We start from the raw sequence: 15,502 nt of genomic DNA on the forward strand, positions 1-15,502 counted from the left end.
ATAGCTAGGCAAAATTTTGTTTGTCACTATTCCAATATTTACGTAATTCTGACTTTCATATCCGATAAGCCACCTCCGTTAGGAACAACACGGTCAATTTAACAAAATTCCTCTCAGAGGGTAACACTGTTCTGTTGCTTTGTGCCATAGTTGCTTTTACAAAATTATTTTATGTCACAATCTGCTTCTAGCATTGAGGTTATGGTACAGTAGTAGCAGAAGGGAGTGTTATACGTACCTTGTTGTTCTGCATTGTTTAGCTCTGGTATTTACAGGGTCACAGAGAAAGCATCCTAGGTTTTGGAGGGAAAAGCCGTAATCGTAATGATCTCCACGACAACAGAAACAAGAAGCACAACTTAAGGAAAAATAATGTAATGTGTGTTCCAGCTCACAAGCGACGTTGAAGCAGATAGTTCCTGTGCCTTAGTATGGACAGAGGTTATATTCGACAACCGGAATAAATTAATAACTGGCACTTTTTACCGACCCCGGGTCTCAGATGAAACAGTTGCTGAACATTTCAAAGAAAACTGGAGTCACATCGCAAATAGGTACGCTACTCATACAATTATAGTTGGCAGTGACTTCAATCTACCTTCCGTATGTTGACAAAAATACATTTTCAGACCATACTGTAGATAGAAAACACTTCCATAATTGTTCTAAATGCTTTTTATAAAATTATTTTGAACAATTAGTTCACGAGGTCATTCAAATTGTAAATGGTTGCGAAAACACACTTGAACTCTTAGCCACAAATAATCCTGAGAATCACGACGGGTACAGGGATTAGTGAACACACAGTTGTAGCGAGGCTCAGTTCCGTAACAAAGAAATTCACCGAAACAAAACGCGAAATATACGGTATATATTTATAGAAGCGCCTAAAAATTCGGCTGACGTCTTTCTAAGAGACACTCTCCAATCCTTCCAAACTATGTAAGTGAAGACCATATGTGGCTTAAGTTCTAAGAAATAGAGTCAACATCACTCAAGAGATTCATACCAAATAAATTAATATCAGACGGAACTGGTCCCCCATGGTACACAAAACACGACAGAAAGCTGCTGCAGGTGCACCGAAAGAGGCACGTATAATTTAGACGAGATCAAAATCTCCAAGATTGGCGAAGTTTTACTGTGGCTCTAAATTTGGTGCGGATTTCAATGCGAGATGCACTTAATAGTTTCCACAACGAAACTCTCTCTAGAAATGTGGCGAAAAATCCATAGAGATTCTGGTCCTATGTTAAGAAAAGCAGCGGAAAGGCTCAGTAAGCGATGAGGAGGAGGAGGAGGAGGGGGAGACAAGGGACCCAACCCTTAGGAGCAGGTAAAATCGTGGCAAATGTCCGCACACTGGTGCGGGTGAACCGACTGTACGGCAGACCAGCTGCTGCTTGAGCGGCGGCGCTATGCAGGCGACGTTACGTCTGCGCCGGCCGCTCCCTCAGCGTGCGCGTCGTCCGCACGCGGCCGATAGCGCGGCGTCAGCGATCCGTCGCCAAACAGGCTGGGCTGATGTGGCGCGATGCGCGCGCACGGGCCGGCGGCGCACAAAGGCGCCTCTGTGCGGCAACACAGTGGCCGCTCTGTTCGCCGCCACAGGTGCCCGGGCCAAGGACGCCGCGCGGGCACGCCACCTCGCCGCGATTACGGCCACACCCCGTCCACTTGTGCACTCCGCACCCGTGTCGCGAAACTCGCCGGACCTGAGTTCGATTCTCCACCCGACGAATATAGGGGTACGGCCGATTTCCTTCCCCATCCTTCCCCCTTCACTGTTTGTTATCCACCTTGTCCAGATTCCTTAAGTCAATTTCGATGGAACGGCAGCCTACATTGCAAGCGCTAATGTTCGGAATAAATCCAGTCCCACAGCTGTGACCACCGCCTATGCTCGTTGTCAGCGGGCTATACCCGCACACAGACGCCAAATTGCAGCACTAGCATTGGCGGGTAAATAAAACGGACGTGTGTGTAGGGGGGGGATTGCGGAAGAAAGTGGAGTCATTGTTGTAATGTTGAAACGGAGCGAATAATACACTGCTGGCCATTAAAACTGCTACACAAAGAAGAATTACAAATGATAAACGGGTATTCATTGGACAAATATATTATACTAGAATTGACATGTGATTGCATTTTCACGCAATTTGGGTGCATAGACCCTGAGAAATCAGTACCCAGAACAACCACCTCTGGCCATAATAAAGGCCTTGATACGCCTGGGCATTGAGTCAAACAGAGCTTGGATGGCGTGTAAGGGTACTGCTGCCCATGCAGCTTCAACACGATACCACAGTTCATCAAGAGTAGTGACTGGCGTATTGTGACGAGCCAGTTGCTCGGCCACCATTGACCAGACGTTTTCAATTGGTGAGACATCTGGAGAATGTGCTAGCCAGGGAAGCAGTCGAACAGTTTCTGTATCCAGAAAGGCCCGTTCAGGACCTGCAACATGCGTTCGTGCATTATCCTGCTCAAGTGTAGGGTTTCACAGGGATCTAATGAAGGGTAGAGCCACGGGTCGTAACACATCTGAAATGTGACGTCCACTGTTCAAACTGCCGTCAATACGAACAAGAGGTTACCGAAACGTGTAACCAATGGCACCCCATACCATCACGCCGGGTGATACGCCAGTATGGCGATGACGAATACACGCTTCCAATCTGCGTTCACCGTGATGTCGCGAAACACGGATGCGACCATCATGATACTGTAAACAGAACCTGGATTCATCCGAAAAAATGACGTTTTGCCATTCGTGCACCCAGGTTCGTCGTTGAGTACACCATTGCAGGCGCTCCTGTCTGTGTTGCAATATCAAGGGTAACCGCAGCCATGATCTCCGAGCTGATACTCCATGCTGCAGCAAACGTCGTCCAACTGTTCGTGCAGATGGTTGTTGTCTTGCGAAAGTCCCCATATGTTGACTCAGGCAGCGAGACGTAGTTGCACGATCCGTTACAGCCATGGGGATAGGATGCCAGTCTTCTCGACTGCTAGTGGCCGGCCGAAGTGGCCGTGCGGTTAAAGGCGCTGCAGTCTGGAACCGCAAGACCGCTACGGTCGCATGTTCGAATTCTGCCTCGGGCATGGATGTTTGTGATGTCCTTGGGTAAGTTAGGTTTAACTAGTTCTAAGGTCTAGGAGACTAATGACCTCAGCAGTTGAGTCCCATAGTGCTCAGAGCCCCTCGACTGCTAGTGATACGAGGCCGTTGGGATCCAGCACGGCGTTCCGTATTACCCTCCTGAACCCACCGATTCCATATTCTGCCAACAGTAATTGAATCTCAACCAACGCGAGTAGGAATGTCGCGATACGATAACCGCAATCGCGATAGGCTACAATCCGACATTTATCAAAGTCGGAAACGTGATGGTACGCATTTCTCCTCTTTACACGAGGCATCACAACAACGTTTCACCAGGCAACGCCAGTCAACTGCTGTTTGTGTATGAGAAATCGGTTGGAAACTTTCCTCATGTCAGCCCGTTACAGGTGTCGCCACCGGCGCCAACCTTATGTGAATGCTCTGAAAAGCTAATCATTTGCATATCACAGCATCTTCTTCCTGTCGGTTACATTTCGGGTCTGTAGCACATCTTCGTGGCGTAGCAATTTTAATGGCCAGTACTGTATGACGTCCAAAGGGACATGGACAACGTTCTTGCCGCAGTGGTAGCTCCGGTTCCCGTCAGATCACCAAAGTTAAGCGCTGTCGGGCTGGGCTATCCCTTGGATGGGTGGCCGTCTGCCGAGCGCTGTTGGCAAGCGGAGTACACTCAGCCCTTGTGAGGCTAACTGAGGGTCTACTTGATTAAGAAGCAGCGGCTCCGGTCTCGGAAACTGACAAACGGCCGGAAGAGCGGTGTGCTGACCACGTGCCCCTCCATATCCGCATCCGGTGACACGGCGGCCGGTCGGTACTGCTGGGTCCACCAGGGCCTGTAAACGGAGTTTACGTTTTACAAAGGGGCATGATTGTCTGTTTTCGGGCCAAAGGTGAAATCATTTCCGAAATGTCTAAACTTGTAAACTGTTAACTTGCAGTCATGGTTAAAGTGTACCGTGCATGGCAAAATGGCGCTCTCCAGACAGGGATGAACGATGGCTGCGGAGACGTGACCAAACAAATTGACGTGCAGCTGTTAAGAGCAACTGACCACCCAGATGGAACAAGAAGCTACCCCCTCAGAGTGAGAAAGAAGTGGCAGATATAATATTACCGTTTGTGCAAGTGGAATGTTTGGTGTCGTACACATTAGACTGTGCGGAAAATGTTCATGAGGTGTACAATGATGACGGAACGTGTTTAACAAGTGAAAGAAATACTGAAACGGATGCCGAGTCTGTTGTATAAAATTTGGGCGTGCAGCCGCATAAATTCAGCAATTCAGCTTCTTCTTCTAATATTTCGGCTGAATACCGTCAAGCCATCTTAAGAATGATCCGAGGTGACTAAAGCTCCAGCACTTGCTCTGCCCTTTTAAATCCGAGGACCGAACTGCTGCATATGCGGCCAAAGATACACAAGGAACCAGAGGTGTAACATATACATGGAAATTAAATCTACTGCTGGGCAGTCGATCCACACGGTGATATCGATGTGTCACGGGGAGCTGCGACGTCTTTGTGATTTAATCACAGAAATTGCCGGATTCCATGATTTGTCCAAGCTGAAGTCGCTATCGCTATTAATTAAATTCGTCGCCAACCGAATTTCAGTTGCTTGTTTCACTACTGAGTCCCAGAAAGATGAAGTCGATGTTAAAATTTTGACATATAAGATGGCCGCCGAGTGAGATCACAGACATTTTCTTCGTCCGCTAAAAGAACTTATTTCAGAGGAAATAGTGTAAAATTTCAATTTTTACTGTTTTATATACTTGCTGTAGTGTCCGTTCTTGTCACACAACTGAATATTAGCGTCCCAGCAGCCCTTGTTCTTGAACAAACTTGTTCTTTAGCTGAAGTCCCGATAATCGCGACATAACCCGAAATTTTGCGTGACATAAACACAAAAATGCTACACAAGTTTTCTTAATAGCGCAAAGTTAGTTTAAAAAAGACTGCTACTAGTTTTATAAGTGCCTATTGTCGCAATAAAAGTGTAGTTAAACTTTTCTAAATAGTATTTAACTAACACATTTCGTACTGTTAACTAGTTAGATAGAAGCGACTTAGGCCTAAATTTTCCGACTTATAGACGTTTAAAAACCTGACCAAACACGCCTGATAACGTAAATTCTCTAAAAACAAATTAATTACAAATTCATTCTTCTGTCATTGTATCTCTAAATCAGATAAAAAAAACAACCACCACACATAAGACCCTTGTGTCATTTTTTGTTTACACACAGCCAATCTCACACCCTTGACAAATTTAATACATTCTTTAAACTTAATTATTTTTTTGAAACTCACCATGAGTGAGAAATGTGGGAGCTCTTATAGGGTAGTGAGTAGAGGGATTTGTTTCCAATCTTGTAGGAAATATTTTCACTCGGGGGGATGCAGTGGGGAGAATGTTGGGAGAACAGAAGAGGTTCTCTCCTGGAACAGCAGAATATGCAGTAGGAACATTTTGATTGGGGAACAGGAAAGGAAAATCTGTGCCCTTCAGGTACAGTTGGAGGAAGCAAGGGAGAAACCCATAAGGATCAAGGGAGATATGGGGGAGGAGGATGGTGGGAACTGGCAGCTAGTAGGAGGATAGGAAGAAAGAGAATGCGATCTGACAGTTTTATCATGAACACCAAAAACAGGTATGTACCACTGCCAGAGTTAAGTGGAGAAGAGCCTCAGGTAGAACGAGGAGCAGAAATGTGCAGCACACTTCAACCGAGGCCAAGAAGCCTAGGAATGTACAAAGTGTTAGGAACGAGAAAGTTCTGCTGCCGCTAAGTAGTAGCCAGGGGCAAGGTGCAGGCCCTCAGAGACAGGGAAGTTTAGGGCCAGCGTACCAGGCCACTAGTACCTTCAAGCCAAATGCAGGGCTAAGTCATGTGATAGAGGACCTAGGGTCTTTAAGTTAGGACTTTACAAAAGACGACCATGTAGTGATAGTGGGTGGGGTGGGAAACGGTTTGGACAGGGATGGGGCATATGACGTAGGTGGTGTCCTGGACAATATAGCTTTCCTGACTCATGGCACCAACGTACACTTTGTCCACACCTTGATGGAGCTGTGAGGCGAATCAATGTGGGGTTAGGGTTGGCTCTGAGGACAGCCAACTTTGCTCATGTTTGTCTGGTGCCCGTCGGGACTATCAACAGATGGGGTTTCACTAGGCATGGCTTACACCTAAACAGGAGTGGGAAGGAAAAATTGGTACAGCTGATTCATGAACGTACAGGGGGTGGATCTCGGGCCACACATGGTCAGTTTCCTGTTGTCATAGGTAGGAAAAGTAGGTCTTTTTTAGGATAAATCCAGACAACAGGTTCCCCTTCCTAAAGAGTATCTCCAGTACTTTAAAAAATACTGAAACGATCATTCACAAGACAGACTTTAATAAATCAAATATCACATATACCACACGTCACAAAGAAAAACAAACCATTGGAAAGAGTAACATGTGGCATTTCACAGACTTAACAATCCTCCTTCAAAACATGCAATCAATAAAAAATAAAAATACAACTATTAGAAACTGAGCTCCAATCTTTGAACTGCACAGTAGTTAGCATTACTGAGCACTGGTGTAGAGACACAGAAATCCAACATGTAGTATTATTACTATATGAAAAGGCAACCTCTTACTGCAGAACTACTTCAATGGGTGGAGGATCATGTATTTATATCACAAAAGGAACACAGTTCAAATCAAGACATGACCTGAGTACCGTAAGTGAAGGCAAACACTTTGAAATATCAGCTATTGAATTAACAGGGCTTGATATCATCAAGAAATTAATCATTTTGTGTGTGTGTTGATCTCCCAGTGTCGACACTTTTTTCAATAAGTTAACGGAAGTTCTAGATAAACTCTCAAGTACAAATGTCAACATAATTTTGTGTAGGGACATTAACATCAACACTAACATCATAAATGAATCCAGCAGCATTGTCGTAAACATCTTTCAAAGTTTAGGCATGTCCCTATTGGTCAATAGTGCAACAACGATTACCACGATGACTTCATCAATAATTGACCATGTGGGCATAACTATGGACAGGGAAAAATGTGATTTAGCTGTAAAAGATCTCGGACTATCAGACCATCTCTGTCAAATAACAACAGTAAAGTCAGGCATCGAATCATTCCCTAAACTACAAGCCTACAAACAACAACTATCAGAAATCAAACTAAAAGATTTTCAAAGGAACTAGAAAAACATAGCTGGGATGAAGTGTATAAGGAAACCAAGGTGCGTATGAAATTCTCTAAATTCTCCACATTATTTAAACTGAACTTTGAAAAGGTATTTCCAAAAGTATGCATGTCTGTATCAACATCCCAAAAAAAACAGATGGGTAACAGCAGGTATTAAGAAGTCATCCCAAACACTTGAACACCTCAGTTCCAGGAAAAAGGTACGCAGTGATCCAGAATTATTATATTTCTATCATAGATACAAAAAGATCTATAGGAAGGTGCTGATTGCTGCAAAAAAGTCATTTAATGACAAAATGATATATAATGCAGAGAATAAAGGCAAAGCAGTCTGGGATGTTATAAAAAAGGAAATGGGGAGAGGCAAACAAACATACTGCTAAGGGAGGGGGATAAAGTGATAAATGATCCACAGCACTTAGAAAACTACGTAAACGAGCATCTTTTCAAGTATTGCAGAGACGTTAGAGCAAAAATTCCTCCAAACAAATACAACACCTTTTTTTTCCTTTCTAGAAGTACTTACCCCCAAGCTATGCATGGCACAATGGTAACACCTCTTCCTTTTTCTGAGCTCAACATCTCACTCATTATGGAGGGATGCTGACTCAGTTTTTCAGGATAGCAAATGGGAAGTTGTGATACAGAAAATGGCCCAGAGATCACCAGTGTGTGTGTGTGTGTGTGTGTGTGTGTGTGCGTGTGTGTGTGTGTGTGTGATCATGCTAACACAAACTTGTGGGGTATAAGTCGCAAGGAAGGCACGAATATATACAGTAGAAGAAAGACATCTGTGAAAAATGAGAATTTAATCGTTGTGGGATGTGAGCTCGCATTTTACTTAATGCGGCACAGCAAGGAACTGATAGTCCTTACTGTGTATCTTTTTACAACTACCTGCTAAGCAAGCCTACACTTCTAGAGAACATTTGATGTTCAGAGAAGTACCAGTAAAAGCTAATGAATGTGTGTTATGCCTGTTAATTAATTCATGTACTAAATTTGGACGTATCTTTCCGAGTGTCCTTTTTTTAACTTTATCCTCCTTTTTGAAGCTGTTTGTTCTCTTTTTTATACGTCTGCATCTGGTCATCCCAGCCATGTAGTTCGTCATTCTTGTCGGACAGAGAGCCACAAATCCCGTCTCCAGTGAAATAATCGCTGTCCACAGATTAGGAACTAAACATAATTACGTACATGTAAGATCATTCACAGTAAAAAAATAAGTTGTGGACAGGTTTCAAATAAGCAACATGACCGTGTAGTGCCACAAAAAAAGTACCCAAGGGAGGACACGGCGCACTTGTTACGAAAACGTGTTTATGCGTTTCAAGGATGCTCGGTACAATTTACAGTATGTGCGGATAGTGAGCTACTACTTTATGCACATCAAATTGCTCGTGACATAGATTACAGTGATTTCAAGGGATGTAGTGGATGATTACATAACTTCAAACAGTGCAACAAAATTGAAGGACGTAAGATAACGAAACGTGAAACAGAGCGTCAACTCGACGATGCACAGTAAACCGCAGAATCGGCCAGAAAATTTGTAAATGACATAAACAAACTTATCCCACCATCCAGTAAGGAATTTGTTTCAAACTCCAACAACCAGGATGAATAGGGAGTGAATATAAAAGCAACGCTGGAAATCAGAGGAAGGAAGAAAATTTTATCAAGATGAACTAACATCAATGCCACAATTGCATAAATTATGCCGAGTGTTAATCTGGCAGGTAAATCGCATGGAAAGTTATTTATTGTGCTGTGAGAAGTTGGAGGTGCTCTGCCTCCTACGACTCTTTCTTGTGTGCGTGATCTGATAGTTACGTCACAGCGAGAAAGAGTGGGAAAATAGGGGTACGAGAATTACAGCTCTGGTATGAGTCAACAGCTGTCCAATAGCTAGTCAAAATGCTTGCTTTTAGCTTGATTCCTGGTCTGCGTGTTAAAATCACACTACCTTAGAGAAAACTACTCCTCCCGAAAAGTGTGCGACATTGCACACTAGACAAATTAAGCCTCTGGATGTTTTTTTTTTTTCGTGCCTGTAAAACATACTATCGCGCTGTCTGCTTAAAGGACAGGCAGTTTGACGATAAGCTACATGACGGACTGTTTCACACTTGGTTACATGCCATCACATTCTACCAATTCTCTTCACCCCGTTACACCAATATGATTTTATATGCATTCCTTAAGAGTAGATACTTACCTGAATGTCCTGCACGGTTTGTAACTCAAAACGGGTTCGTCTTCGATCCTGATGGTGTGAAACTTTGTGATCACTGTGGAGCGCCATTTTCATTCTGTGTTCATGGTGCAAATTAATGATTTGCTTTAAACATTTCTTGAATGTCGACGATGTTCATTAGGAGTAATATACACATTCCATAATAGGTTGATCTGTGAACCTCCCGCACAGTCGTTTCCCGTTGCCCTCCCCTCCTACCACTCATAGTGAGTAATTAGCAGCTAATATTTTTCCTATCATAATTGTTAACACAACACTTTAAATGAACCTTATTAAAAATTAATTTGCGACCTCGGGCTCAAGGGGTTCCTTGAAAGATGCAAGCTGGCTGACTTTTAACTGTATTTTATTTATTTATTTGTTTAACCTGATCAGATAAGTGCCTTCAGACTCTCTCTTGCATCGGATCTGGGTTTCACACAGGCAGTTCCTTTTTCTACACATTACCTAAGAAGTAACACTAATTTTTATATGATAAATAATGATAAGATGATCTATGTATCTAAAGAAAATGTACATAAATAGTACTACCATTACTACTAGTACTACTACTACGTGATCAGGCCCAGTGGACCGCACGCATCTACAAGTTTCCTCCTCCACTGTATTCTGTCCATTGGTGCTATCCGCCATCCATATCTATTGACACTTAGTTTAAATCTTCATGGAGTCCATCCCTCCAACTCTTCTTGGGTCTCCCTGGCGGTCTCTTTCCCGTAGGTGTGAAATCCAGGAGCTTCTGAGGTCATCTGTGATCCTCCATCTGGGCCACATGGCCGGCCCACTGCATTCGTTGGGCTGCTGGTATAGTTCCTCAAGCTCTTGGTTGTATCTGATCCTCCATTCCCCTGTATCTGCATCCACAACCGGACCGAAGATCTTCCGAAGTACTTTTCTCTCAAAAACAAGGAACTTATGGAAGTCCTGTTTCCGGATACTCCATGTCTCACAGCCATATAGAACAACAGGCTGGATCAGGGTTTTGTACAGTCGAATCTTGAACTGTCTGGAGAGATATCTGGACCGAAGCGATTGTGCTAGGCTGTGGTAAGATCGGTTTCCTGCTTGTATTCTGGCATTGATCTCTGCTTCACATGACGAGTTCTCAGTGAAAAGTGCACCTAGGTATTTGAATTCTTGCACTCTCTTGTAGAACTGGTCCCCAACCTGCAGAGATTGAAGATGATCAGCAGTCTGACAATAACCACGCGTCATAACGAGGTACTCTGTCTTGGCTTCGTTTATGTTTAGCCCAAATTTGCTGGCAGCCTCCTTTAGTGCTTTGGTCATTTGCTTGAACTCCTCTTTCGACCTAGAGAGTAAACAGGTGTCGTCTCCATAGGCTAAGTATGCCAGTCTCTTTCCTTCGATTTCAATCCCTTCGTTCTCTTGGAAGGTCTTGCGTACTGACTCAGAACTAATAAAGTTAATTCTGTTGCTGTTGCCGGCACTAAACCTGATAATAATAATAATAATAATAATAATAATAGTGACAGATATAAAAAGAATTTATAAGTGTACAAAATATATATTTTCTGTTATAGCGAGTTCTGCATTTCTGGGGATGAGACATTTAAGGAGACTGCGCTAGCTAAGAACACTGGGAAATGAGGAAGATCGCATTGGAAAGAAGAGCGTAGATGGCTAACGACTACGTACTGGGACAATGGTAGTCATTACTGTTGCTTCAGTAGATACATCATTAACTGTGTTTTGGAACTGGACATGTTGTTCAGTTTTCTAATATGATGGAGGTTATTAGAGAGTCGGGTTCCTGCTGCTGAGAAAGTGGCTGAGCAGTGGGGTGGAACAGAAAGGATTTTGCTCTGATGGGAACGGATGTTTCTGCCACGCTGTTCAGAGAAGAACGTTAAAGTCGAGGAGAGATACCAGGGGCAATGTTCGTTGAATAGACAGGAGAGGAGGAGACGGACCACGCAGGACTCTGCAGCCGACAACATCGTCCGTGTAACGTCAGCTCCATTACAGTGGCATACACAACCACCGGCAGGGAGCAACTTCGCCCACAGAGCGGGCGATAGTGATTGTGGCCGCTGTATGTCCCTTGATCGTAACCTGTGAAGCCCCGCCGTGCGGAAGGCGCGTGACTCTGCTAATGAAGAACTGGGAGAAGGCCAGCCGCCGCTACACAGCACCTTCTCAAGGTATTCATGGCGTATCCTACAGAAAGCGTCGTCGAAGTCCACCGATATCAAGGCCCCACGACATGACACGACTCCGCCATTGCGATGACACAGCGGTAATCACTGTGCACCGTCTGGATGCTGCTATTACTACAAAGACACACCTGTCCTAGCCGGCCGCGGTGGCCAAGCGGTTCTAGGCGCTTCAGTTCGGAACCGCGCGACTGCTACGGTCGCAGGTTCTAATCCTGCCTCGGACATTGATGTGTGTGATGTCCTTAGATTAGTTAGGTTTAAGTAGTTCTAAGTTCTAGGGGACTCATGACCACAGCAGTTAAGTCCCATAGTGCTCAGAGCCTTTTGAACACATCTGGTCACTAGAGACGACTTGGAGCAGTACACTGCGTATGCGGGGAGCCGAAATCCTCTTTATCAACTTGAACTCGCTGTTGAGCAACGTAAGAGGTCCGTAATGATCAACTCCTCTGCTGGCAGACGGCTCGGGAACCGAATAAACGATGTCATCTACAAAGGCGGGTGGCACCTGCACTACACTGGTCATCAGTTCGAGGTATATTGCATCCCATCGGGGCATCATAGCCTCTCGAAATATACTGCACACCGTCAAAAAAAGTGACTTGCGAAAAATCAACTTTAGGAATTCTGTAAAGTATATATGACGGTAGTATCTGTTCCTGAAAGAACAGCTACCGTGGATGACCATGCAGCTTTGCTAGAAATGAAATGGCGTCGATGTACTTCATTGGGGACATGTTGGAAATGTGTGCCCCGACCGGGACTCGAACCCGGGATCTCCTGCTTACATGGCAGACGCTCTATCCATCTTTTTTTCTTTTCTTTTTTTTTTTTTTGATCGTTGTGTTTGGTCGTTGCGGACGTCGCAAGACATCCTGTTCAAGTTCGGTGGTTGATCGTTCCACTCAGTTTTTTATTACAGAGGCCAACCGGCTCTCTGACCGAACACGCTGAGCTACCGTGCCGGCGTCCATCTGAGCCACCGCGGGCACAGAGGATAGTGCGTCTGCAGGGACTTACCCTTGCACGCTCCCCGTGAGATCCACATTCCCAACATCTCCACACCACTACATTCGTAGTGCGCCTTATAGATGTTTGCACATCACACTCATTACTCGTGGCAGATTAATCTACCAAGTCCCGTACGAGTTCGGGCATAGCGTGTGCGTTCGCACAAGAAGGTCAATGGCCGGGAAGCCATATTTCAACTATATATGACGGTAGTATCTGTTCCTGAAAGAACAGTTACCGTGGATGACCATGCAGCTTTGCTAGAAATGAAATGATAATTAAATGGACACCCTAGCTGCAAACAGGCGTCGATGTACTTCATTGGGGACATGTTGAAAATGTGTGCCCCGACCGGGACTCGGACCCGGGATCTCCTGCTTACATGGCAGACGCTCTATCCATCTGAACCACCGCGGGCACAGAGGATAGTGCGTCTGCAGGGACTTATCCCTTGCACGTTCCCCGTGAGATCCACATTCCCAACATGTCCACACCACTACATTCGTAGTGCGCCTAATAGATGTTTGCCTGTAAAGCTTATACTGAAATGGTGCAATCTTCATTTAAATTTCAAGTAGATAAATTTGGCAGTAAACTCCATTATATTCTACATAATAGTAATCTGGATATGTAGTTCTGTTCTCGTCGAATCTGAGGTATTATCAGGCAGTTATTACTAACTTCTTTGAATTAAGTCATTTCCTTGCTTTTGTAAATTTTCTTTGATTGTGACCCCCTCGCGTAATACTACTACTACTTTTCCACCCCATACAATATTTTTTTGTATCTACCGTAATACGACATTCGGACCCCGTTGAGGCAAAATTAGTACTTAAGTTACAATAAAAAAAGAAAAACAAGTTGAAATTGTTTATTATAGAAATAGAAAATGCAAAAGTATAATTTATGAGAATTAAGGCAATTTATTACGGAACATGGGTTAGGTACAATTTAAGAAACACAGTTTACGAAAATACGGAATCCCAAATGGGTTTTTATTACGTTTTTCTTTATCGCCGAGAAAAGAGATTCAATATGAACCTTATTGATAGCAGAAATTTCCTTATTTTTCTGGCACTCTGCAAAGCACGAAATTTCGGAGTATTTATAAGAGCTGCAATCAATAGAACAGTGTACGTTTCTTCAGATATGCATGCATAACTGAACGACACTGTAATGTAGGATATAAACGCAGTATAAGACATACATACTGTTGAACAAAGACGTTGTAGTCATCGATGGGATTGACAACTATGTTCAACTTACCTAATACATGAAAAGTGTCACAACTCATAATGTCCTGCTCTTCTTGGAAAATTTCTGGAAATCTGTGGTAACTTCGTATGGAACCAAACTGTTCAGGTCATCTATTCCTAGGCTTAGAAACTACTTAATCTAACTTACGCTGTAGGGCGTTGTGGCCGAGCGGTTGTAGGTGCTTCAGTCTGGAACCGTGCGGCCGTTGCGGTGTGCATGGATGTGCGTGATGTCCTTAGGTTAGTTAGGTTTAAGTAGTTATAAGTTCTAGGGGACTGACGACCTCAGATGATAAGTCCCATAGTGCTCAAAGCCATTTCAACCATTTTGAACCGTCTCGACTCGGCGGTTTATTGGTCGTCCCTTCGCGGAGGGCGTCGAAGACTGAGCGTCGAAGCTGATCGAGGGATCAGATTAGATTAGTTTTTCGTTCCATAGATCCGTGCTGAGGAGATCCTCGTGGATGTGGAACGCGTCAAGCCGCGCGGGATTAGCCGAGCGGTCTCGGGCGTTGGAGTCATGGACTGTGCGGCTGATCCCGGCGGAGGTTCGAGTCCCCCCCCGGGCATGGGTGTGTGTGTTTGTCCTTAGGATAATTTAGGTTACGTAGTGTGTAAGCTTAGGGACTGATGACCTTAGCAGTTATGTCCCATAAGATTTCACACACATTTGAACATTTTTTTGAACACGTCAATTTTTTAAGCTGAAATAACAATACTAATAGTATGAGTGTATACAATACATCATTTTTTTATTTTTTTAAGCTGAAATAACAATACTAATAGTTTGAGTATATACAATACTTTGTTCTATTAAAAAATTCGTCAATAGAGAAGAAGGAGTTGGCCACTATTAAGTCTTTCAGGCTCCTTTTAAAGTGATCTTTATTTGTAACTAAATTTTCTATGTTTACTGGCAAATTATTGATGATGAGTGTTCCTGAGTAATGGACCCCTTTTTGAACTAAAGTAAGTGCTTTTAAGTTCTTGTGCAGATCATTTTTGTTCCTGGTATTGTATGTATGAGCTGTTTGTTGGAAAAAGAGATATATTATTTAGGACAAATTTCATTAAGGAGTAAATATACTGAGAGTCATTAGTTAGTATACCCAGTTCTTTGTGGAGGTTTCTACAGGACGTCCGTGAATTTACCCCACAAATAATAGGTATTACACGCTTTTGAACTCTGAAAACTTTTGTTTGACTTGAAGAGTTACCCCAAAATATTATACCATATGACATTATGGAATGAAAGTAGGCAAAGTATGCATTGGTAGTATCCTGTTGGGCCGCCACCATTCAGCTGCGAACCGTCGGTAATTTATTGACGCCTCGATCGCCGTACAGCCTTTAAATCAACTTCCGTAATAGTGTTAGAACAAAAATTTGCTGAAAGGCAAGACTGACGCTAGCAGCGCCTGCTTGAGTGCGTGACGCTGCAATCGG

General features: G+C 43.8%; 1 pseudogene; it reads left to right on the plus strand.

Annotated features, from left to right (window-relative positions):
• Positions 1 to 1,534: 1,534 nt before the first annotated feature.
• LOC126095540 (uncharacterized) overlaps positions 1,535 to 15,502 on the plus strand; it is a 53,048-nt pseudogene continuing 39,080 nt past the window's right edge.

The sequence above is a fragment of the Schistocerca cancellata genome, chromosome 8 (genome assembly GCF_023864275.1).
Source record: "Schistocerca cancellata isolate TAMUIC-IGC-003103 chromosome 8, iqSchCanc2.1, whole genome shotgun sequence".
NCBI classification, from domain to species: Eukaryota; Metazoa; Arthropoda; class Insecta; order Orthoptera; family Acrididae; genus Schistocerca; species Schistocerca cancellata.